Genomic DNA, 27839 nt, shown 5'->3' on the forward strand with positions numbered 1-27839 from the left:
ATGTTGGTAATCTCCCGTCTTAATCTTCCGTCTGATTGTATTTCGATCCTACGTTCACCTCCTTCCGCCACCACCCTCTTTCGGCGAGTTCCTCCTCCCCCTCCTCTTCCCCCTCCTCCTCTTCCTCTACGTATACGAGGTATGTAATACGGTAGGCGAGCGGAACGCCGTTGTTCGTGTGTCTTCGTGGAAGAAGAAAATGCCGCCGGTTTGTGGTTTCCGCTTGGCAACAGCGCAGCCGGCTGTCCGTGCTGCCTCGCTGGGTCGGACCCATTGGCGTAATCGCGAGGGGAGACCGGCCCCCCGAGTTCGCCCGATTCCCTTTGTGTAGCGGATCCGCAAAAAACGCGAAACGGAAGAAGACGGACGCGACGATGACGGGCTGGCTGGCTCTCTCGGGGCCCCGTCAAATTGCGACCTGCTGCGATATTAAGTCGCATCTGCCGACGAAAGTCGCTTATGTGCAATTTTCATGAGAGCTCTCATTCACTCGCCTTCGGACCGAAGAATATAAGTAAGCGATATAATAGCGCTTGTGACAAATTTTCGTCTCGTTACTGCTCATCATAGTCAAATTTTCATTATACGCATATATTTTAGCTGATAATATTATAGGTGACAGAAAATTTTGACAGCGACGCTTCGCCCGTTGACATTTGTCAGATGTCAAAATTTCCGCAGCTTTGTTTTATTCAAGTGTCATGTCTCAGGTTGGAGGATTAATATCCTTTAGTATTGTCTTTAACATTAATTGAAAGTTATATATCTCGGTCTTACGCTATTGGCGATCTCTCTCCCCTGCCTCTTCCGTCTCTTCTCTACCCTACCCTGTTTCAGTGGCTTTCATGCGGTCCCACTCTTGCTTCCCATCCGGCCACCGCGCATCTCTCTCATTCGATCTTTCTCTCATCCGACGCATATACCCTCCCCTTCTCTCTGTAACTACATGTACAAAGCCGGCAATCTTTTTTTTGCGTCGTCAGAAAATTCGGCAACATTGACTGACGCGGCTGATCCGCGCCAGGAGTCGCGGATGAGATCATCCGTCTCTCTCATTCGGAGGATGATATCTCTCTCGGCATTTTTTGATCCTCGATCGACGAAAGTTGGTCATCGTCGCCGTGGAAAGGATTTCTCCATTTGACGAAACGGTCAGGACGATCTAGTCTAGTAAGAGACCACGCTATCCTCGCCCGCATATTCAGATGCTCTCTCCTCGTTCCGTCCAGGATTTTCTCGCTTTGATCGCCGAGCGACTCGATCCCATAATTTTCTTTCACCCGATGCTCCCGTTAGGTTGCAGCTCGCGATGCCGCTACCTCCGGAAAGGATCGAGTTTTCGTGAAAAGGGCAGTTTTTTTTTTATACAAAGCAAAGTTCTCTGGATAATCGATTATTAATATTACACATTGTACATCTCTCGTATCTACACCTACCTACGCGTTCCAATGACGTCAAAAGAGAAAAAGAATGTCTATGTTAAGAGGTCCCGTCTTACACCCCATACAGCACAGAACATTGCAATTACATTGCAGTAATATTACAATCTTGCAAGTTGCAATGTAATATTGTTGAGACATTATTGGAACATGTAATTGTAATATTTTATGAGAATGTTACAGCAACATTTCAAAAACATTACAAAAAACAGTTTTCGGTAATCGCTAGTTCGTTTGTTTACCGCTACGCGGCGCGCGTTGTGTTATCTATCCCGCATTTAAGTTTCAGTCACGATGATTACATAAAGCTTGCAAAGAGCGGCTAATAAGATTAAAGATATAACTATTTTTTTATCAGTTTAATTTATCCGATACAATCCCAACACAGGGAATTCAGATATTGAACTGATTGTTCAGTAATCGGATACATAAATATCCAAAAAATTTAAAATTATTCATTGATTGTCTACTTACGACGTAAAATAGAGTCTAATATCTATATAAGTAAAATTTTAACTTTTATGAATGAAATTATTTAATCACTACTATTTTCTTAAACTTGTAAATTATTTATAAAATAGCGATGTTAACTATAGATAACAGGAAATTGTTAAATAGTTTCCATTCCTATATAATACCAAAAATTCGATAATAATTTTTTAATATGCACGATATTTCAGATTTTAATAAATAAACTTCGAGAGTATATAAAGACATCCAAGAGAGAAAAAACTCGTAATTGCGTAAAATCACAATCTTTTTTTCTTATTTCTCTTGGATGTCTTTATATATTTTCAAAGTTTATCTATCAAATTTAAAGCGTTCTGCATATTTGTAGCAACGCATTTCAATATTACAAATACATTGCACCGTAACATTACTGTAATATTACATTGTAATATTTCTAAGAGCGGACATTTCAACGTTGCCGCAGACTTGCAGTAACATTGCAGAAACATTTCGCAATTTCCATGCAATATTACAATGTTTCAATGCAAGGTCTATGCAACGTTTCTGCAATCTTTCGGTGCTGTATGAGACGTGTGACTTATCGAAGGAAAATGCTAACGACGTAGCTGAAATTATTCTTTTTTTTATTTAACCGTACATCGTGTATATTTGACATTCCAGTAATTAATACGAGAAGAGCGTCGATGCAAAATGTGCATGTAACATATGTGCATACAATCAAGTGTGCTCGATGCGCACGTTCGCGAGCGCGTGAATTGCACGGTAAATTTAAGCTCTATATAGGTAAACACGAGTTGTTCTCTCTCTCTTTCTCTCTCTCTCTCTCTCTCTCTCTCTCTCTCTCTCTCTGTCCCTTTTCCCCTCTCGAGGAGAAGAGAATGCTTTGCGGATTTGCTTATGTTCCAGAGGATATCTCACACATTTACATTTTTCCTCTCCTAAACTCGCGTGCAATTCTTTTAACCATTCTCCAATCTCGCGCAAATGTTTTCCGAAATGGGATTTCGCGCTGGTTATTACGTCGCGTAACGGGCCTCTTCAACCCTCGAGCGCTTTCCTCCGATCGCCCGATCCCCCTTCCCCCTCCTCCATCGCCCCGTTCGCCGCCCCCGGTCGTTATGGCGCGCTATGGCTCTCTCTCCTCGTGAAAGACCCTCCCCCCTTCCTCCCCCTTCCAATTCCAGACTCCGGCGCTCGTACGGTCGGCTCTCTCGATTTCGCTCTTCAACGGAGCGTCCAACTCGTCCGCGTTCCCGTTCCCATTCCCTTCTGTTTTCTAGTCCCCTTATATTTCTAGCCCGCACGTCACCCTATCCCTCATTGGCGCTGGGCGCAATTTTTCCGTGATCTTCCCACGCTGTGCGCGGGGGGATTTTAATCGGAAAATCGTCAAACTTTGGTATCGACATACTCTGTTTATTCAGAAGTATCGATTAGCTAGCCAAGTTATACCGAGAACGTAATTCCCTCCCTAAAGAGATAAGAAAAGAATAAACGCTTCTCTCATTTGTGACACGCAATCCCATAGGACTTAATAGCGTTTAAGGGCGACGATATTAGGGCAAACCTGAATGCGCGTACATGTATTGTCTCTATGTACGATGCACATGTATTGAACACGATTCGTTTCGGGATCGAGCTTATAATTCGAACGGCCCCTATAACAGCATTCTCTTTCGGAAGGGGGACTATGAGCGACCATGAGAGGCAATCACCATGGACACGATATGTTTTCCGAACGAGCTATAAGCGCGATACCGTTATATAAAAATGAATTCGGGATTAAGGATGTATGTGTCATATGTCAAAATATTGATAAAAGCATGAAAATTTCGTGGATTGCTTTACTATTTCTTCTGAGTACATTGAGATTCATTTTGTCGAATGAAATAAAATTTGTTTGAATCAACTAAATCTCTTGTTTGGATATGGGCAAACAAATCCTTTAATTAATACAACGAAAAAATTTAGTTGGAAAATTTGGTAATACCAACACACAAATTTGATTCAGTGAACAAAATTATTATTTGTATAAAATCAAATTTTTGGTTGTTTTCTATTTTAATTTTGTTCACTGAATCACATTTGTGTATTAGTATTACCAAATTTTCCAACTGCAGTTACATTTGCTTTTGTTACATCAACCAAAGTTTATCCATATTCAACAAAAAATTTGCTTGATGGTGATCTCTTGTGATATGATAAGAAAAAGATGTATAGATTATATTCTCCATCTTTTCAATTCTCTCGTCGTTAACGAGAGACTAATCAGTATTTCCCGGACAGATGAATCCGCCATGATTGAAGATGCACTGCATACTGCACATCACACTACGCTGCATAACAATTGACTGCGCAGTGACACACGAATGCGCAAAATAGCTTATGATATTCAACTAAACGATCTAGTTCAAGTAACAAGTACAATTATTTAGAACGCGATGAGATGGATGAATTTGATATCGCAACAATAAAATTTTATTCAGATAAACAACTCCATGCAAACAAAATGGTTTGTAAGTGTAACATTTAACTTCTTTCCAGTAACATAATTTTTATTAAATAAAACCAAATTACATGTTTAGTCAATAAAATGGTTCAACCAAATAATTTTGTTTTCTTTAACGAAATGGATCTCTCAATCTGTGCGAAACTTGAGCATAATTCTCTTAATGTTTTGAAAATTATTTAAGTTTAAAGTTTTATTAATTCTTATGGAAAATAGCGTAGCACTTATTGACAAATTTAACAAGGAAAAAACATTGCCAACGAAATAAAAATTTGCATATATATATTAAGAAAACTAATAAATATTTATGCAAAACTTGATGTAGATCTATTTATTCGTTTAAAAGTTATTTACTAAAAATTGTAGAAAAATATTATCTCTCTCTCTCTCTCTTTTTACAAATCACTCGTTTTTTTTTTTTTTTTGTTTCTCGTAGTTAATTTCAGAGGGTATTCACGATCAAAAGTTTTGTCATAAATTAGATTTTTTTTTTTTTTTTTTTTTTTTTTTTTTTTTTCGAAGACGTTAAAAACCATATTATTTTGTGATACTTTAATTTTTTTTATAATCCGGATTTATTAATTTTTTTTTTAAACAATATAAAAGTAAGAAATATTTTTTTAAAATTTTGATAGTTTTTTTTTGCTACTATTATACAGCCAAAACATTTTTAAGCATCATGTGCCAGATTTTTTATGGCTGAAATACGCATTGACGAGTTCTCTCCCGACATCATTTCCACGAATATCACAAATGCTAATCGATAATCGTTAACAACGGATAAGGCTAGATAAGGAGACGTAAAGAGAGAGAGAGAGAGAGAGAGAAGAGGGAAATATTGCCATTTCTTACTTTGATCGATTACTCGTACCTGAAAAGGACCGTGTAACATTTTACAATTGCTATCTAGGATCCCCGGGACCATCCGTATAGATCGATAAAGGTCTATAGCAAGCACTTATTATTAGTAATAATCTGACTAGACATTGTATGTTTAGATTATTTATGTTACAACGTTGATCGCTCGCGTGTATATCTACGTGTTGCTCAAGAAAGGGGGAGTTATTTATCGATAATAGAGTACTATTCGGATCTAATAATATCGAGTTTCTACTTAATCACGCTCGCACACGAGAGCTACCGTTGATTATCGATAGGATTTCGTGCTTACAATGGTTTCGCGGTGTCAAACAGCCGTTCTTAATATGGCGTTCAGTTAGCGATAACTATGTCCGCTGTAATAAACGGATAGAGATTGCCTTTGCATACGGAGGAGGAAGGGGAGAGGGGGTAGGAGGGAATAACCTTTACGGTTATTGTTCGTGGAGATTATTGATCGCTTATCTGTTTCCTGTACGAAAGGATATCACGTGACGTACGATCGATCGAGAGGTTGGTGCGTTTTATCGACGCTCTCTAATAATGTTGTAAAGTTGGAATACAGTTTTTGAAAATAATTGCAAATTAATTTATAATTATGTAGTTTACTTGTGTATCTCGCTTTGCTTTATATGAAAATATCACGGCGATACTGTCGGGTAAATACAAATCGAAATTGAAAGTTTGATTAATGAAATTAGTGATTTAATGGAAAATTCGCTTCTCTCTCTCTCCCTTCCTTCTCTCTCTCTCTTTCTCTTTCTGTATCGTTGGTAGTTTATTTTATGGAAATGAGTACGTGTCAGTGTGAATAATTCTCATTTTACAAATTCCATTTGTCTACCATTCGGTTATCCATTCGTCGTTACTGCGGGGAAAATTAGCGGGAATTCGTAAAATTGCTCTTTATTCAATCGGCACGTAACCCGGCGTCGCCTTTCTATTCATGTGTCTCGTTTCTTACACGGGATACGTTGACACTAAATCCGATTGCGTATCACGATGACGACTGCATCCAGATATGCTATTACTACCCGAAGTTTAATGGCGTCGCGCTATTCATGTGCTCGCCGATTCAGAGTTTAGGAGTAGTTGAACAAAGTTACGACCGGTATTATAGGCTACTCCCCCTCCCCCTACATAATGTTACGTTGTAATGATCGTTCTAACCTCTCTCTCTCTCTCGCGAGCGTAATTATACGGGTAAATATTTTCATTAGAAACAATGCTGGCCGTATAAGAGAAGCATCTGAATAATCTTGGCGTGAGAAATATTTTCAATGTTGCGCCGCAACCTTCCCGCCCGAAAGGTTTTCTTATCGTCCAACATGATTTGCGCGTTTTGCGACGCGCATAAATTCCGTACCATTTCCGCGACGACGCGGCGATGAATTCAAACGAGTTCAAGTGGCGCACGTTGCCGCGTGTCGATTTAACGCCGCGAGATACTTTGCGAGATTTATTGACGTTAAAATGACGAAACAGCGTGAGAAACTATGTTGATGGGATAAGCGATCGAAGAAAGATTCTAGGATCCCTAGAAGTAAGAGTCTGGCCCATGTCGTTCAATCTTTGATTGGCTCGATACGAAATGGTAGCCGCAATTAGCGATGACGTTTTAAAAAATCAGCCAATAGTATAATAATTTATGCACACATATGCACGCGTTATGCCGGGTACATATAGTGATAAGTATACACGGTATCCCCAATTTAAATGGCAAAACTTCAAGAGCGTATAGGGGATCGAAAAACTAAGACGAGACGTCCTTTAGAGGTTTGCTCGTTTTTGCTCCATTTCAATGAAAATCGCAAAAATTCAATCTCTCATTGTCAGTTGCTCTCTTGAGTCGATTGCCACCGAATAAACTTTCTGCTTCAAGATTCCTTACATATGTAAACACTTGATGTTATTCTTTACGGTGCCGATCAATTCAAGAGAGCAGTTAAGAGACCGAATCATAGATGCAGTGCACCAAATATCACTAGAACAATGTCTAGCTGCAATTAATGAGGTCAGTGCTAGATGTAATGCTTGCATTGCTGCAAGAGGGCAACATTTGGAACAATATCTGCATTAAACAGATGATAAAATAAATAAAATGTAAATGAATAAGTAAAAAAACGAAAACTTGTTTTATTTCTTTTTTTGTGGGTTTCTCCAAAATGGAGCAAAAACGAGCAAATCTCTAAAGAACTTTCTGTCTTAGCTTTTCCCTTACACGCTCCTGAAGTTTTGCCATTTAAATTGGGGACACTCTGTATATACAGCACGCCATTTTGTATCAAACTAGAATAGGCCAGATTCTTATTTCTAGGGACTCTGAAAGATTCTGGGTAGGAGAGGCGCCAATCTGGGTGGAGAGGAAGGAGCCTTTGGGACGATAATGGACACACACACATACATATACATACACACATTTACGTGCTGGTCGTATAATGAGCCGGGTTATGAAAGCCCACACCTTACTTACGACGTGATTCGAAATAAATACATATATATCCGGCGGAGACAAAGGAACCATTAGATTATTCATGCGACTCATGCTACCGTGTTGGCATGGCAACATTACACCGTCTGCCTTTTAAATTTAAATGATTGTCCACCCGCTAGTTCGTCATCCTCGCGATGACATCGGATTCTGTCAGAGAATTCGTAAAGTTCTATTAAATCAAAAATAAAAACGATATCAAAAGTTCTACTATATCCCGTGGCATCGAGACAGCCAACCGGCGAAATGTTCGCCGGTCGCCCAATCATTTCTGTCCTTGGCAGATGCTTCAGTTGAGCATCTGTTGAATTACCGAGCGCATAGTGTAAACGCTGGCAACGCTGCAACTGATATGAAGCTGTACGTAGCAGACGCGATTAATCGAGAGACCCCGATGATGGCGGTCAAGTCATGGTATGAAAGTCAGACTATGATATTTCACTTTGTATACAGATATCCCCGAAATTGAAATTATCAATCTTGTCCTTTATATCGTATGTATGTGTGTGAGACCACTAAATTTTTTATTTAACGAATATCTGCAACGTGATAAATAGATCTCGAGTCATGATGCGACAATTTTCATCATCGAACATTTATAATATTTATACTCCCTCCATTTTACGCAAGTTTATCGCTTATCGTCGATACATCAGGTTCCATCCACACTGGGAAAACAACTTCTTTTAAAATATACTCAATTTTAAAAAAAAGTTTGTTCATTTTTTTTATCTTCTTAATTGATTGCGTTGGAATCCCCTCTCGATAAATTTCAATTGATTCAATCTTACTATCTAGAATTTTTAGCATAGTATCCTGTATGCCAGATTAATATGTTATAAAGTTAGCAAACCCTTTTATACGTATAAAGAGAATACTGCTTCTCTGAAGATCTTATTCCGGCGAGTCAACATTACCGGCAGACATTTTATCGATAAAAATTTACGACGAATTGACCATGATGTCCCATGCGGGCGAAACTGGTCCCATCTTCAATTTAGTACATACATTACTTCATGTAATATGTATATTTCGTTTCACTCGCTCTATAAAATTTACGAAATAGAACGAAATGCTAATAGAAAGAAATGCTACGACAGAAATTGCTATTGACATAAACGACCAATTAAAAAATACAGAAAAAAAAGACTTTATTTCAATTTTATTCTATTCCTGATAGTATATCGATAAAATGTATGCAAAACTCGAGGTTTCATCTTTTTTCGTCGTACCGCCTGCGGGAGATTGTTGCCGATGACGCATGATTAAATACAAAACAGACGCACAAAGTGCGCGGTTTTAACGGTAGCGCGATTTCAACAACGGAGCGTTGCTTGAAGGAAGAGCGATAAAGATGTTCCTTTGGCCTCGTTGATCTGGCCTCGTTCCACTAATAAGCACGCCTCATCCTGCGCCGACGCGGCCTCGTTTCGCGTATTTTTCACGCCGTCGCCGTTGCTGAAGCAACGAAAAAAAAAAAGAGAGAGAGAGAGAGAGAAGAAAATGTATAAAACGCCGCGAGACAATTTTCCCCTTTCAAGGCGTTGGCTTTAAGCTTTTAAAGCGACGCAAGCGAAAGCCATCGAGCCGCGGCAAGATCGAAACCCACTCGCTGGACCCGCTAGTCCTTTAATCATTCGCGATAAACGAGAGATGAAATTCAAGACTTCTCGGACCTAAAATTCTAATAGGCGCAATTAAAACAAGGAAATGAGCGAGGCTGCTGCACGTTTATCGCTAATACAGGGTGGGGCATCTGAGACAGGCCACCCGAATAACTCCTACAATTTTGGAGATAGGAGAAAATGTTTGAAATAAAAGTTGCATGGTATCGAGGGGGAAATGAACTTGTGGAAGTGAACTTTTTTTTTTTTTTTTTTTTTTTTTTTTTTTTTTTTTTTTTTTTAAGGTGGAGGCGCTTAGGAGATTTGAAGGTCATCTTCATTTTTTAATATGGGACCATCCTAATTTTTTTATAGAAATCGATTCCTCGCAATATTTGGCACAAGAGATGATAAGGGTTAAGATAGCCAAAAAAGAATTTTGGTATTTTGATATAAATATGAGTATCATTCAAAAGAAATTCGAGCTGCGAAAATATCATCTTCTCTCATCGATATGATTTTGGATTTAGACGCGCTCAACGCGACGATTTGTTCTTTGCATTCGTATTATCTATCAATCAATCAATCAATCACTCAATCCAATGGTGTTTTGCTACACATGTGTGCATATTTTCGCTCGATCGGCTGACACCTGTCCGATACTTGCCCGAATGCTTGCGAGACTCGCAGCGTTAATATATCTGTTATCGATACCGTTCGATCTAGTCTCCTCTGTGTGCGTGCGCTCGGAAAACTGTTGCAAGCTGGTTCCGTATATATCGGTCTCTCGCGAAGGGTTGACGAGGAGAGGGAACAATCAGTATGCGTGGCTGCGCGCGTATGTGCGCGCGCGCGCTTGCGTGTGTCCACGGGAGCGTGTGCGCGCATTTGCGTCATGTGGGTTCGTTGTGTTTGTCCCGAGGGCAGAACGACCAGCTGTCTCCGCAGTCTCGTTTTATTTGCGTCCCTTCGCCCCTCGTCTATCCGGCGTGACCTCACCCCTCACCATCCTTCCTCGCTTCCCCCCCCCCCCACCATCACCCTACCTCTCTTCCTCCTTTCATCCCTTGCCTCCCCGAGGCTTCACGCATCGATCGCCAGCATGCGTGTAAGCATCGATGCACTCCGCGCACGTAGGGAGTAAATAGTAGTATAATCGTGGGTACCAACCCAGTTATGGGCACCCCACACCTCCCCCCTCTTTCTCCCTCCTTGAAAGTTTTTTTTTTTTTTCCACGATGAAGCTTTAAAGCTACGATTGATTTTTCGCGCTGCTAAAATACACACGAATTTTACATTCATGTCTCTATATACTTCTATACGATGCGTATAACTTACGCAATGCGTGCGCGAAGCGCGCCGTGATTACGTATGTTCAAAGGAAACTATAATAATTATAAAAAAAATAGAGTTTCATAAATATTAATAAGTTTTATGAAAATTCTTTCTTTCTTTTTTACCTTCAAGATTTTAATATATTAAACATTATAATTAAAGATATACAATATAATATTAATGACTTATAATAAATGATTATATGTATAAATATAATTATTTAATAATAATTCAATAATTATATTAATATAATAATAATTATAATAAATTATAATATAATAATAATTAATTTATATAATAATAATTAAATAATTATATATTTATCAAAAATAATTAGATATATTATATTAATATATATATATATATATACAAAAATATATATAATAAATTTTAATGTACAATTTTTTTTTTACTTTTCATTTTTAACCAAAAATCCCCCAAAATTACCAATTTTAATTTCTTTTTTAACTTTTAATTTTAAAATCATTTCTATTAATTATTATAAAATTTCTTTCTTTAACTTTTTTGAATAAAAGTTTTTGTAATATAATATATATTTTTATTACATATTTAAATTCATATTTAATCGAAAAAAAAAAAGAAAAAGAAAAAGAAATTACTTATATGCGAAACTCTCGCAGTTTCTCGACGAATAATTCTACAGTATTTGCCGGAATCTTTAAAGACATCTCGTATATTTTCTTTCGTTATAAAAACTGCGTCCACCTCCGGTGAAGCCCGGCTTTGCAACATTACGCTCGATTTGTCCTAAATTAATTAACAAGTTGTAAGTCGTTGGGCCGGAAAACTCGTTGCCAAGTCCACAACTTGCAGCTCATAACCGTGCTATAGCATCTCGCTTTTTTTTTTTTTTTTACTACCCTTAGAATATATAATAACCTTCGTTGTGAACACCTGGGGCATGAACCCCCTCCCACGCAATCTTTCATACCGTATCGATATCAGTTGTCAAAGCCCGGATTTTATACTCGCTAAAAGCGTATAACCAGGTTTCCCAATCGTTTTCGAGTGACGAAATTGCGGCAGCCAAAATATCGATGCAATTTAACGTTTCTCCAATAAATCACAATATAAGAATCGTTTATTTATCAAAACAAATTAATGCTCGATACAATTTTAAAGAACTTATTATATATTCTTTGATTGAGATATAACGAAAGCAAATACACTCTATAAAATATCGGGTGAAAAATATACTGTTTTTTCAATTAATTATAATAATAAAAATATTTTGATAAATAAGACGCGATAAAAGCGTGAAAAATAATATACGATAAATAAAATATTAGGAGGTAGCGTCACGAATCGTGAATTATTGCTGAGCTAAAATGTAATTATTTTTTATTTACGCGTGTAATCGTTGGAAAGAAGAATGAGAGCTTTATTTTGTAGAGCCTTATTTTATAATTAATGTCTCGTGTGCGAGAGAGCATTTACAAGAGAATGTCGTGGAAAGAAAGATATGGACAATAGATAATCCTTTTGCTTTCTTTGTATCTATAAAGAGAATTTATTAGTGCAAATGCCTTTTTAATATATCGAGGGAAACGATATTATACAAGCATTGTCCAATATAGAATTTTCTATTCATCTTTTAAACATAGATGTTTAATAAAATAGATTGTATAATTACCGAAAAAGAATATTTTTTAGATATAAACGCTCTTTTTTGAAAGATACGATAAATAAAAAAAAAACTCTATTCTTATATAAATAATTCAAATATTGTAAATTTTTAAATACAATATTCAAATACAAGATTGATTTGAATACAACAAATAAGATTTATTTGAATACAAAATTGAAATATTTATAATATAATTGTATAAGAAATATTAATTTGAATTATATATGTAGACAATATATTATAAAATACGACAAATACACACATACATTAATATGAAATAAATATTAACTGATAAAAATATTAATTGAAATATTTTACATAGAGAAAGGTATTTCAAGTATTTTAGAATCAAAAATTTAAAATCTATTATAAGAATAATATCGATTATATATATATATATATTACCGTATAATAAAATAAAAATTAAGTTATTAATTTTAAATAATAAATACGCAATTATACTATTACCATTAAACATACACAACTACCAAACAATTTATAAATTAATTACCCTATAGTTGTTGCGCGGTCTATATATTATTTATCTATAATTAAAATATTAAAGTATTAAATAAAATTTTGTAATGGAACGACGCGAATATAGTAACTGCCCTAATATGTACACAATGTTGTAAGCGCGCGACGTAGAACTTTATTGTTTACATGCCGTATGTCCTTTTCACGTCATTCGTGCGTGAGACTCGAGCAAGTACGCAACATTCCTAGATGCTCCGCGTATCGTTACTTTTCGATCATTTTCTAACATTATTATAAGCGACGATTATCTCGTGTAATCGATTAATTCATGTCGCGAGAAGCGACATGTGAAGATATCGTAGCGATTCGAGTGAGTGCCACGAATGAGCAGCAAGCAATGTGGACAATAGAGAAGAAGCAATTATTTAGTGAGTAATTAATAAGTTATTTATTACTTGTAAAATTAAATATCTCAATTAATATTTTTAGACACACTTAAAATATTTTAAGATTGTTTTTAACGTTTAAAATTATTTACGTTATTCATACAAGAAAATTCAATTTTCTCATCTATACATCATACATCTTTCGAGTATTTATATTTAATGAAATCTTTTTGTCCCGGTAATTATATGCAGTCTATTTTATTAAATATTTCAATATTTGATATTTTATTTTGAAAGTATTTTATTAAATATCTTTTTAAAAAATAAATGATAAATTAATTGCTCCTAATACTTAATTTTTTGAGTACGTTTTCGGACACTCTGTACTTTAATGGTCTTGTAGAAATTTACTTTTCCCCTAACAATAATTTGACCTGGAAGTCAATTGACATTTTTGCTGAAAGAGCAATTTCAAGCGATTGTCTCGATGAGGTAAATTTAAAGAACGACGTTCAATGAATCGTGAATAAAATACTCGGCGCTTTTTTCGCCCGGACGATTTCTCACTCTTATTTCCGGCGAGATCTGTCAATCTTTTGTCTCGTAGACGAATTTTAGGCAGTTCAAGGGGGGGATTCGTGTCTGGTGCCACTTTGAGAGACCCGTACAGTCCATTAACGACCAACATCTGGCCCTCGCCAGCTGTCATCCGGTAAAAGGCAATCCACGGTCAGGGTCTAGCGCGCTATTCGAATATTCAGGCTCGTTTTTTATCGCGTTTATTTTATTTTTTTTTTTTTGATAATATTATACCGCGATATGAAGATACATATTTTATGAAAATAATAAAATTTATGCATTGTTTTAAAATTACGTTCCCCTCGGTATATATTCAAAGCCACAAAATTTCATTTCATTTTTCGCTGCGTTCAGCTAGATAACTCAATTTAAGGGGTCTTCCTAGTTTGACACTCTGAAAATAAGGCGATTTTTGAGAATTTTTTTTTTTTAAAGAAAAATATAAAACATTAATTCTAGTGTCTTAAAAAAAAAATTATTGTTAGTGGCGAACATGATTCCAACCGTTATAGTCATCTGAAATTAAAAAAATCAAAAAGATTCTTAATCTGCATGAGTGTGGCAATCGCGTGAACCAAAATAAAAAAAAAAAAATATTGAAAAATAAAAAAGGGCAATCTAAAAAAAAAAAGGTCATTTTTCACCAAAAAAATTGATTAGTTTTGCAAGTCGCAAAATTTGAATTTTGCAAATATCGATTTAATTCTAGTTTACACGATAATCACACTCGTACAAATTAAGAATTTTTTTAATTTTTTTATTTTACATGACTATAACGGCTGGAATTATGTTTACCATTTTTTTTCTTTTTTTTTTTTTTTTTAGATATCCTGGTTAGACCAATTTAATTTCGAAACAAATATTTTGTTTGAAAAAAATTCAGGATATGTTGGAAACGTTATTTAATAAACGTGCAAAGCTTAGAATTAATATATTTTATACTTTTCTTTAAAAAAATTCTCAAAAATCGCCTTCATTTTCAGAACCTCAAAGTAAGATTTAGCCCCCCGTTATGACGTGAGATTTTCTTTGATTTTCCCGAAATTTATCGATCTTGACGTTTATAGTATTTATTGATTTGACACGAATCGCGTAGCGTGATCGCGAAATATTGTTTCAATAAAAATTGATTGCCTCGCATACGCGCAGATTTTCCATTGCGTCGAGGGGACGACAAAGAGGGAGCGTCGCGGAGATGTCGTATATAAAGGGGGAGAGAAATAATATGTCGCCCCCATGTTCTCATATTTTCCGAAATGGAGAACGCGCGTTTTCAGCTGCACGCGTGCACATACGTGTCAAAAACACGGATTGTGCGTGTAGTTTTTTCTCGGTTGCTGCGAAAGAAGAGTAGTGTAAGATGAGAAACATGAGACTTTCAGTAGGAACTACGGAAAATTGTCACGGATATTAAATGTTTCGAGAGACAGTTCAGAATTGAGAGAGACGTAAAATATTAGATTAGTTGAGATGTATTTTTATACGAATAATTACGTTTATAGCGAAATTGAATAATATATAAATAAATTGAATAAAAAATATCAGACTAAGTGCAATTATTTAAGTATTAGATTTTCAATTTGACATTAATTATATATCGCAATGTAACTCTAATGATTAGTTTGCCCTGCATCATTAATTGTGTTGGCTTTAATAATATAACCTGGAATACATTAGTAATTATACGTTATTAATTATGTTTGGCTTCACATAAATTGCGGATGTAGCAATAACGAAATGTAATTTAGGTCTCTCTCGAGGCAATTGATATCGTTTAATTCGGGGCGTTTCTGGAATATATTTGGTATATTTATTAATTATTGTTATACATTGTTGCTCCTTATATTTCATATAAAATATTATATTTCATACACCCATTTTGTTAAATAAAATAAAATTTGTTTGAATCAACTAAATCTCTTGTTTGGATATGGGTAAACAAATCTTTTAATTAATACAACAACAAAATTTAGTTGGAAAATTTGGTAATACCAATACACAAATTTGGTTCAGTGAACAAAATTATTAATTGTATAAAATCACATTTTTTTGTTGTTTTTTATTTTAATTTTGTTCACTGAATCACATTTGTGTGTCAGTATTACCAAATTTTCCAACTGCAGTTGCATTTGCTTTTGTTACATCAACCAAAGTTTATCCATATTCAACAAGAAATTTACTTGATAGTTGTCCCTCGTGATACGATAAGAAAAAGATATACGGATTATATTCTCCATCTTTTCAATTCTCTCGTCGTTAACGAGAGACTAATCAGTATTTTCCGGACAGATGAATTCGCCATGATTGAAGATGCACTGCATACTGCACATCACACTACGCTGCATAACAATTGACTGCGCAGTGACACACGAATGCGCAAAATAGCTTATGATATTCAACTAAACGATCTAGTTCAAGTAACAAGTACAATTATTTAGAACGCGATGAGATGGATGAATTTGTTATCGCAACAATAAAATTTTATTCAGATAAACAATCGCATGGAAATAAAATAGTTTGTTGGTGTAACATTTAACTTCTTTCCAGTAACATAATTTTTATTAAATCAAACTAAATTACATGTTTAGTCAACAAAATGGTTCAACGAAACAATTTTGTTTTATTTAACGAAATGGGTCTCTCAGTGTACTCTTAATTAAGTCTACGACGCACAATCGACCGGAGAGAGGTGGGACAGAAAGATGTAGGAATGAAAATTGTGTTTGAATATCCAATGGCTCGGATTGCCCATTGTTCAATGGGGATAATCGCGTTTTATTCGTATTATCTTGTCGCGCGCAGCCATTGGGGGATGGATGGCTGGTTGACTGACTGGCTGTCGACTCAAGGTCTTCGTATAACGGGACGGATTGAGCTTCCCTTGTACGTCACAAAAACAGGTTCTCCCCACAAGGTCCTCTTCCGCGAGGGCCAAAGAAGCAACGTGAATTTTATGACGCTCGTTATACGTGGTAAAAATTTTCTCTCGTTGCGCTTTTTCGTGACGTTAATACGTCACCGTATCCGATATTCGTGACTCCTGTCCGCGAGTCTACAATGCACCGAGTAAAGGATCGTAATGGGAAATTGGGAATATTGCGCTGATGCGGTGCTGCATCTCTCGTAACAATCTCGCCGCCGGCTGTTAGCCGAAACTACTTCTCTCCAGTACATTAAGCTAGATTATCGCAATTAGCTGCGCCGCGCGTGTAAACTTGTCAGTGTGAAGCGTTTGGCATCTGGCAGCAGATACTGCTAACAGATTGCGGTCAAACTCGAGCTGCGAGCAGCCTTATCGCCTCCATAGTCGACGCTCGGAAAAGTCCTTTCCTACGCGAGATTAGGCGTATCCTGCGAAATTATTACGAGTTAAAACCGTCGTCAAACTATAATAATTGAAACATTTTATTTCTCTAAACTCGTTCGTCTTTCGTCAAAAAATATACGAGGAATATACCAACGAACAGAGATATAAAAACGAATCGTGATTATTCGTAAAACTCGAATATTTTATTACGAGAATTTAAAATACTCGCGAGAATTAGAAAATATTTTTACATTATTAAAAATAATGTAAAAATATAATGTTCGGGCAAAAATCTTCGAGAATAAAATCTGTTTATTTCGTTACTTTAGCTTGAACGATTATTGTAATATGCGAATTAGTGCGTCGTAAAAGGTCGAGATGAGATTCCGGTGTGTTTAAATATTCGTTTTCGATGTAAACATTGATTTGTATTCAATAGGCTCGTCTCGACTCGAACGAGCATGATTCCGCTTTTAATGCCGTTCGTTTTACGGCTTCGTATATTTATTTTTCAAGCGAGGCTTTCGATTTTTGTTTGCGCAAAAACTTGAGGAATACCCAAACGGCCAGTAATAAAATTGAATTATTGGTAATCTTTCAAAAATTATGTCTGCACTTTTAAGTAATGATTTTATTCGATATTTAAACTGAATTCTTTTTTTATATATATTTTATATATTTTTCATATATTTTATCTTTGAGGAAAATAATTACACTCTAATTACATTTAATTTTACACTCGCTCGTGCGAAATATAATTAACGGTTCTGCGGGCTTTAATCTCGACGGAAATTTTCAACACGTAGTGAATGCGGTTTGGCTGATACAAAGTGTGGTTTTCAAGCAGAAATTATCACATTTTGGGGCTCGCCTTGAGACGTCACTGCTTTTTTTTTTTTTAACGCGGGGGACAGGGGAACTATGTATATTGTTAATTTATTCAGCATAAATCCAATGTGTATTTTTACACTGGCATCCCAGCTTCGAGATAGCTTTTGACATTTGACGGCTGGTAAATCGGTACGCGTGATTAGTTGTCATTAATCGTTAATCCGGGGGAGGAGATTGGTGATTGATTGCACACGCATTGATTGCGCAGAAAAGTCATTACGCGACGTGAACGAAACGGGGGACAGCTGCGCCGGGTGAAAGCAGAAACGAAGGGGGGCTCCTCCGTAGAAGAGGCGCTCCATTTCCTCTGCCCACTCTCCCGGGGCCCCCGCAAAATCGAATCGCATTTAAGCGCGTCGCGTTTAATCGAAGAAAATATGTATTTGTTGTATCCTCGACGATTTTACGAGTCGTTTTATGAAGACTTTCTTTCGCAGCAACGCTATCCTCTATCTAGAAGCTACTTTCCTTTCGCGTAAAAATTACGGCGCGATCACGACGCTGTTTTATTCTTAGACTCGATCCACACATTGCATTTTTACATACGGACTCGCCTTTAAACTTTATCGTTTTCGACACGGATCGGCTGCCATCGCTGTCCATCGATAGATGCAAATCGGTGCTTTATGCATCGGCCATGATATAACGCGAACGCGTTTACCGACTAACTGACTAACACAAAGCTGTTTTTAACGCTAACATAAGCGTAAAAATTATCGCCTGGGCGCACAGCTACTGACCTAGCTTAATATTTCCGACACAGAGCACGGAGTATTTACGTCGCCGCCCGCGCACGGACCATGTTTATATTTTGTTTTATAATTTCTCATCGGGTCTGTTCTCTCTCTCTCTCTCTCTCTTTCTTCCACTCGAATGCATCGTGTGTCTAAATGACGAAGCCAAGTGCACGATGTTAATTTAAACGTAAAATTTCACGCATAGATATGCATTCGGCGATCTAATTTTATCTTTACACTGCATCTAATATATATAGGGTGTCCCCAATTTAAATGGCAAAACTTTAGGAGCGTGTAGGGGATCGAAAAACTAAGACGGTAAGCCCTTTAGAGGTTTGCTCGTTTTTGCACCATTTTGGAGAAAATCACAAAAAAAGAAACAAAACAAGTTTTCGTTTTTTTACTTATTTATTTACATTTTATTTATGTTATCATCTATTTAATGCAGATATTGTTCCAAATGTTGCCCTCTTGCAGCAATGCAAGCATTATATCTAGCACTGATCTCATTAATTGTAGCTAGACATTGTTCTAGTGATATTTGGTGCACTGCATCTATGATCTATGGTCTCTTAATTGCTCTCTCAGGTTTACATTGAATGTGTAAAATGTCATTAGAATGTACAGGGTGAGCCATTTTAATCAATTCATTGGAATATTACAGAGTCCTTAAGTTTAAGACAAAAATGTTTCAGACAAAAGTTGTTTGGTATTGAGGGGGTCATTTGATGGTGAGCTTTATTTGATCTTGAATCAAAGTCCAGAGGGTTATTTCAAGATTAACTCTTTTTTTTATATGAAACCCTATATTTTTTATTGTATTTTTATAACCTTTTTTTTGAGAACCTTTTCAAAACACTATAACAAAGTTTTAAAATTTTTCGTGTTATTTTATATCTTAATCTGACATATTTCGATATAAAAAATAAAATATCTTAATACCAAAACAATATATTAATACCACATAACTTTTGTCTGAAATATCCCAGTGGAAGATAAGGAATGTTTGTAAATCTTGAAGAATAGAGATAATCATATATCTTCATTATTTTGAAAACTTTTATATAACAAAGAGTCAATGGGAAAAATGCGTTTTGGTGTAGGAGTACGATTTTTCGGATCACTCGGTATATTTTTGTATATACGCAGCTTGTGCGCCCTTCACCATTATGCCTCTCGTCTCGTCGCCTCCCCCGCTGCGAGAGAGGCAAATACCTTTTTTTTAGCTCGATCTTTGCGAACGCATCTCTCTCGACAAGTTCGAAAGGACAAGTTCGAACTTGTTGGAACATGTTGGTATTCGTTCCGCCTTCTCGGTATCGTTTATACTCGCATGCACGCCCAGTTTCGGGTCACGGTCTTGCACGCAGATCCGTGCCAGTCTCTTTGCGAAGCACGTTCTGGAGCGTTTCGCCGTAATCTTCGTCGTGAAAGGTTATCACACGATCGCATTGTATTCGCATTTTGTGCTCGGAACAATTACGGACGAGCGCCCCGCTTCGTGGGAGAAAAGCGTGCGCGGTGAAATGACTGGATATTGCGAATGCGTCGTCCATTATCTCGCTTTTTAATTAAGTTAAAACGCTGCCTCCAAATTAAGCCTTTGTTTGCCGGGGATACGCGAGAGGGCCCGTCTAAGACAAAATAAGGAAAAAAGAAGAAAGAAAGAAAGACCGCGAAAATGAGTCGATGAAGCAACGAAGATACGCTCGAGGATCCCGACTGATTTCTCGAAAATTACCCGTAGTCGTTCTCTTCGAATGTAGTACAATTTCCTTCGGTCTTTGCACCGGATGCACTTCGCCGCTGGATCCGGTAATAGAAAGAGCACCATCTACCACGTTTTCGCCTCGCGAAGGTTTCCCACCCCCGACAGATGTTTCTCGAGGGTGCAAGTGCCACGCGATCCGTCTTCTTACGCAAAGCTTCCCTCATGTCGTTTACCACTCGGCCTTCGTATATATATATATATATATATATATATATATATATATATATATATATATATATGCCCTTTTCTTTGTTCAGCCTCGGAATGTACGCAGCATCCGACCTTTTTCAGGGCGTGGTAGAGAATTCCTTCGAGATTGAGGTTCTCTCTCTTTGAGGAATTCTTCTTTTGGCTTCTTTTTTCTAATCTCCTCGCCTCCTTTTGTCATTTTCGTTAAACGAAACTCGCATAATACTAATCTTTGAGTTTATCAAATAAAATTTGTACTCTCTCTTTATTTCTCTCTCCCGTTCGTTTCCTCCCCGTAGCCGTGACCAGGATAACGCGCGGAGGCAGGAAATTGGAAATGCAAACGTTGCAAGGAGTCGACGACACGAGTTGGGAAATGGATGTTTCTCAAATTCTCGTGCCACTGCCATTCCCAACTTCACTTGTCGAGATTCGAAACGCCGTCGATCCATCTAGTCGGAAGTGAAATCCTCTCCAGATACTTGTCCTCCTCCTCCTCCTCCTCCTCCTCCTCTTCCCGCATCCCTAGATAGCTTCGTTATTGGAACGGCGAATTTGATTAAGGGCGTCAGCATTCTCCGTTCGCGATCGGGGGATTCATCTCGCTCCTTTCGTGCATATGATCCTCCCTTTTCTTGTATCCCTCTCACATATTCCTCCCATTTCGGCGCCTTTTCATTGTCCGTCTCTTTGATCGGCGAGAGAAAGTACTAATTATTATGCGAATGATTATGCGAATTATATTGTTGGATTAAATGTGAAACAATATTTTTTTCGATGCTTAATTACAATTTAATATCTTACGAAATGTATATCTTTCGCATAAGTTTTCACGAAAATTTGAAACACATGTTGTAATAATTTCTAGCAGAAACTTATTAATTAATTATTTATTAAATATACTGTCTTAATTAATTTTTCGTAAGAGACCATCCCTTATAGCAAAATGCATATTTACACGACTGTAAAAAACGAAATAATAATTAACACAGATCGTAGTTTTAATTTGCGTTACGCGTGCTAATATGGAAGTTTAATTCATGTTGCGTTGAATTAAGTGGAATTTTCACGGTACGATGAAGTTAATTGCCGGCTTTCCATTATGAATTTTCCGTCGAGTCGAAAGCGATCGTTTATTTTTTTCTCGCATTTCTCTCGACAAAGGAAGGGCAAGAAGGAGAGAGATATCGGTCGCTTTAACAACGAGTTACGGCCAGCTTTGACGCTAATGATCGTCTAAGTAGATTTAAACCTGTCTCGCCGTTACACGTCTCGCACATCGCGAACGTGTTTTTATTTTTGTAACCATTGTGTGTGCTGTGTGTGGAAAATGCTCTTGTACTTTTCTAGCACGTATCAAAAGATAAATAATCGGCGGTAGACCGACGATTGCGACAAATTCCGTGGCTAAATTTATCGCGGGTAAACTTGCTGTTTTACTTTCGCCTCATTAGACGTTTTGCTTGATTACAGAGTAATAACGATATAGTTGCGAGCCTCAAAAGGCGTGACGCATTAGATACTTACTTTTTCAATGAAAAGTCGATGGGAAAGAACAACGCGAAGAATTAATTTAAAGAAGATATTTAATTTAATTCACTTTAAGGGGTCTTCCTAGTTTGACGCTCTGAAAATAAAGGCGATCTTTGGGAATTTTTTTAAACGAAAAGTATAAAACATACTAATTCTAAACTTTGCACGTTTATTAAATAACATTTTAAATATATCCTACATTTTTTTCAAACAAAAATATTTGTTTGTTTCGGAGTTATAGTAGTCCAATCAGGATGTCTAACAAAAAAAAAAGAAGAAGAAGAAGAAGAAGAAAAATGGCGGTGCACGATTCCCGTTATATTCATCAGAAATAAAAAAAAAAACCAAAAGATTTTTAATCCATATGAGTGTGGTTATCGTGTGAACTAGAAGTAAATTGAAATTTGCAAAATTTAAATTTTGCGACTTACAAAACTAACCAATTTTTTGGTGAAAAATGAATTTTTTTTTAGGCGCTACCATTTTTTATTTTTCAATATTTTTTTTTTTTTTAATTCTAGTTCACGCAATGGCTACACTCGTGCAGATTAAGAATCTGTTTTTTTTTGTTTTTTTTTGTTTTTTATTATTCAAATGACTACAAAAGGCTGGAATCATGTCCGCCATAAACAACAATTTTTTTTAGTCACCCTGGTTGAATTATCATATCTCCAAAACAAATATTTCTATTTGAAAAAATTTCAGGATATAAATTGAAATGTTACTTAATAAACGTGCAAAGTTTCGAATTAATATGTCTTATACTTCTGTTTAAAAAAATTCCCAAAAATCGCCTTATTTTCAGAGCGTCAAACTAGAAAGACACACTTCTTAAATTAATTAAATTTAAATTAATTTAAATTACTTGAATTTAAATTTAATCGATCCTTACGGGTCAAACCTCTTTATTCCTTATCTCTAAAAAGGTCTATCTCGCGAAAGAAACGTCTCTTCGCAGTTGAAGAAAATGTTTCTTTTCTTCGTCGTTTGACTCGCACAAGCAGACCTTTAATTCGACGATCAAATATTATTGCTATCGCGGCCTGAGTATTTGCGTCAAACAAACACGACGATAAAGAATTGACCATCATACGTGTTTTCTCTGATAACAAATTCATGCGAAGGAGAGATTCGTTTGATCTTCAGCTTCGAGGGAAGCTAATCTCCACACGCGTGCAAAGAAAATGGAGATAACGCAGGATAAGAGTTTCTTCCGTTTACGTAGGCTCGATGGCGAAACGAGGGGCGAAGGGGGAGAGGCCTTGGCGAAAGCTACCGAGTTTCGAATTGACCGGGTAGCCCCGCTAAAAACGAATATAAACACGTATCCGCTCCAAGTTTGTAAATTGTGAAAATCTTTCTTCACTCAGAATGACAATGTATTGTATAAAGTATAAAAACGACACGTCGCGCCGCGTATCGCGCTAAATCAATTCGCGATAACCGCTCCTATTGATAACTCCTTATCTCTTTGTTAACGCGTGCTTTTAGATTTCCGAATCCGTTTGTTTTTCGAATCGATTGTTTTTTTTCTCTCTCTCTCGTATGTTAGAAACGCGCGTTTCTCGAGCACGCAACACAGGCACGCGCACACACACACAAACAAACAAACAAACACACACACACACACACACAACAGGAGCGAGTATAGTTGCTACACGTTCCTCGTATCTCGTCTCGTCTCGGCTTGCCATGTTGTTTTCGTCGAGGGGGCAGACCTCGTGGATCTCGACTCTTCGGGCTACGTCATAAGCGTCTATTTATACTCCGACGCAGCGTATAAACTTATACAGGGTGTTTCCTCACGACTCGTATTCGCAGCTTGCCTTTGTCGCTCGTTAATCGATCGACGTACATAGATGCGCTACGGTCAAGGGACCACGTGGTACATGTTAATGAGGGAAGCGAGGAGCTTGTACTGAAACGCACGTGGGTGAAGCGAGAGAGCAAGAAGCATGCACGTATTATCGTTAAGTCTCTAAGATAGAAAGAAAAATCTCAAGTCTGCAAAATTTTATTTATAATTATTAACGATATATAAGTGAATAAACAAAAGGATTGATAAAGAAAGCGAAATAATAACAGATGGTTAGATTTAATTCAGAAATGAATAGGCGCGAGAGAGCTCAAAAGACAAGAGACTGTGAGAGATTTGGCCTGTCCCACTCTGTATACGCATTCTTCGTGAATGAAGTTGACACAGCATTCGGATCTTGACTGTAGCGTCTCGTGAAGGGTATATCTATTTACCTACCTACCTACACATTGACATCGCGATCCAGACGGTATTTCCGTTCGCGGTGACTACAAACGTCTGACGTGTTCGACGGAATTATATCGAACGCGCGACGCTCACCCTATACATGAGGAAAATTCGCATTATTCGAAAGAGAATACGATACACATCGTGCTGACATCGGGGTCGAAACGGTCAAGGAAGTCGGCGAGACAAAAGACTAGCTACATATGAATAATAATAATGGATAAGATATGTGTAAAGTATATACCGGGTGGGCTCGAAGGTTCTGGCGAGATTTTGAGATTTTATTAGGAGATTTAATTCTGAACGAAAAGTTTGCGATAAACGTGGATGGAAAAATTTAGCGCCCAAAGATCTCCGAAATCACGGTTATTTTATACATTTTTTGCAAATATGTAGGAAAGGTATTAAGGCGTTTTTTAACAAAAAGTACAAAAGTTGTAGAGAATTAAATTATCTTTCAAATGAGATCAAAACGATTGGAATACGTCACGTAATAGGTTATGAGATAATCAGTTTCAAATATTCAAAACAATGTTTTTTTCGTCGGCTGTCGGCGATAGAATTTTTTAAAAAATACTCTTCATTTATGCTGTTAGGCTAATTTCTTATGTTTATCTTGCTTATTCCGCGAAAAAAATTTTATTTTTCTGCATTGTTTAAAGTTCAAACCAATCACCATAGGAGGACACGAAAGGAAGAGCAGAAGGGGAAAAAAAAAGAAAATGAAACTTAATAAATTTCTTGGAAAAAATCAATAAAAACAAAAAATAAAAATCTTTTCCTTTCATAGAAATAAAATAATTCTTCTTTTTTTTTTTTTTTTTTTTTTTTTCAAACTAAATAGCACTGTAATAGTAGAAAATGAATAAAAATGAAAAAAAAAGCGCTAACTTTTTAAGGAAGCATTTTTCAATCCATGTTTATATAGGAAACCTTTTGTTCAGAATTAAATTTCCTATAAAATCTCAAAGTCTAGGCCCACCCTAGATAGATTGCCATTTTCCGGAGTCAGGGGGGCAATTTCTGCGGCAAGCAACGGAGAATAAGTACGATGAGTGCATTAATGCGAGAACCATATTCGGTTCTCGACGTCGTGTAGCGACATCAGGGCCTCTGTCATCACTCCCAGGCCTGCAATCTGCGTGAATTACGCAGATTACAGAGAGCGCGCGCGCGCGAAGAGACGGCGAATTTTACGGCCGCGGTATATACGGTGGACCGAGCGAGAGATGATCTTCGCTCGACGATACAAAACGACTTGGCGATAATTTGCAATCATTTATAAAGCCGCGATAAATTTATCCCGGTCTTACGCGAATCCCAAGATTTCTTCTTTTTTAAATTAGATACTACTAACGCTAAGTAAGGTAAATTCGTTTCGCCTTACACTTAACGCTCCCTTAGCCGGAAACGTTGCGAAATCTCCTCTGCGTGAACGTCACGAATCTGACATTCGCCAATCTCCGACATCGTTTGCGTCGTTATGACGTAACCACGATTGAGTTGAGTTTCTGCAGCAATAAATCCGTTAATGGATGAAGCCGTTCGCCAAATTGCACTTATATCGCCGTTTCTCCGCGGAATGGTTTTGGTCCACTTAGGTCGTTAACCGTAAGGAACGGTCACAAGTCATAATTAAACAAGAGTAACGGTGTATTTTGCGAAGGATGGGAGGGGCGAGCACATCACATAGCTTCAACGTACATACCATATATATTTTTAATTATGGAAGCTGAGAGGAAAGATTATCATTAAAAATGACAGATAAGATCTGTCAATTTTCCACGTGATTGTTGTCACCCTGAACCTACTGCTGCTATTATTTAATTTTTTTTTTTCTACAATCATTGATAATTACTGTTCAACACGCCACAGGGAGCGACGTAACGTTTACGCAACGCAAATTGAAAGCATCGCGAACGAGTTTGAGACGACAATGACGATAATAATAAAGATGGCAACGGGATATTTAATTATTGTCCGTTAATTATGTAATTTCTAGTCAATCAAGACCGTTAGTTATCTCTCTTTTTTTTCTCCGCTTCTATTTTCGTTGTTTTCCTCAATTCTTTTGCAATTGAATTACGTAAGTGTATTATACGCATTGGTTCTAATTAGAATTACTAGGACATGAAGCGTGTTATGTGAACGCAGCATGAGCACAACCACAACATGGGAAGGCACTAAATAATTAAATAATGTTTAATTTAATCGAGAAAATCAAGTAAAACGTAAAGGGCAACGAGACCGATATAAAAGCCAGCTGTTTTTGAAAATTATGTTTTACCGCGAAAATAGTATATATGGTCGACACAATTTTTTCATCGCGAAAAGCGCGAACCGTGAAATTATGCAGTGGAATTGATCGGTTTTTTTAAACAACCGAAAGGATACGAATTACAATTTCAAAATTATCGTTAAAATGCATGAGTTCTCGCGACGACGACAATGCACTGAGAGACAGATTTCGTTAAATAAAAGAAAATTGTTTGGTTGAATCATTTTGTTGACTGAACATGTAATTTGATTTTATTTAATAAAAATTGTTACTGGAAAGAAGTTGAAGGTTACACTAACAAACTATTTTGTTCGCATGGAGTTGTTTATCTGAATAAAATTTTATTGTTGCGATATCAAATTCATCCATCTCATCGCGTTCTAAATAATTGTACTTGTTACTTGAACTAGATCGTTTAGTTGAATATCATAAGCTATTTTGCGCATTCGTGTGTCACTGCGCAGTCAATTGTTATGCAGCGTAGTGTGATGTGCAGTATGCAGTGCATCTTCGATCATGGCGGATTCATCTGTCCGGGAAATACTGATTAGTCTCTCGTTAACGACGAGAGAATTGAAAAGATGGAGAACATAATCTATACATCTTTTTCTTATCGTATCATGAGAGACAACTATCAAGTAAATTTCTTGTTGAATATGGATAAACTTTGGTTGATGTAACAAAAGCAAATGCAACTGCAGTTGGAAAATTTGGTAATATTGACACACAAATGTGATTCAGTGAACAAAATTAAAATAAAAAACAACGAAAAATTTGATTTTATACAATTAATAATTTTGTTCACTGAACCAAATTTGTGTGTTGGTATTACCAAATTTTCCAACTAAATTTTGTTGTTGTATTAATTAAAGGATTTGTTTGCCAATATCCAAACAAGAGATTTAGTTGATTCAAACAAATTTTATTTCATTCAACAAAATAGGTCTCCCAGTGTGACGATGATGCGAGAGCAAGATAAACATCCTGATATAATCGCGAATCTACGAAATAATAAGGTTTACAAAAATCGTGAAAACAACGAAATAATTACG

At 36.7% G+C, this 27839-nt stretch overlaps 1 protein-coding gene across 5 annotated transcripts in view; it reads left to right on the plus strand.

The window, feature by feature from the left end:
• Positions 1–27839, plus strand: part of Ipk1 (Inositol phosphate kinase 1) — a 103276-nt gene that overhangs the window by 9423 nt on the left and 66014 nt on the right. Inside the window, exon 1 of one of the 5 annotated variants that reach the window (XM_070294280.1) lies at positions 12996–13281. The exons of the other annotated variants lie outside the window; for them this stretch is intronic. The gene's annotated coding sequence lies outside the window, so the exon portion shown is untranslated. Of the gene's footprint in view, positions 1–12995; positions 13282–27839 lie in introns of those variants that run through there. 5 annotated transcript variants of the gene reach the window in all.

This window comes from Polyergus mexicanus, unplaced genomic scaffold (assembly GCF_030449975.1).
Source record: "Polyergus mexicanus isolate NDT 795.1 unplaced genomic scaffold, iyPolMexi1.0 SCAF_4, whole genome shotgun sequence".
NCBI lineage: Eukaryota > Metazoa > Arthropoda > Insecta > Hymenoptera > Formicidae > Polyergus > Polyergus mexicanus.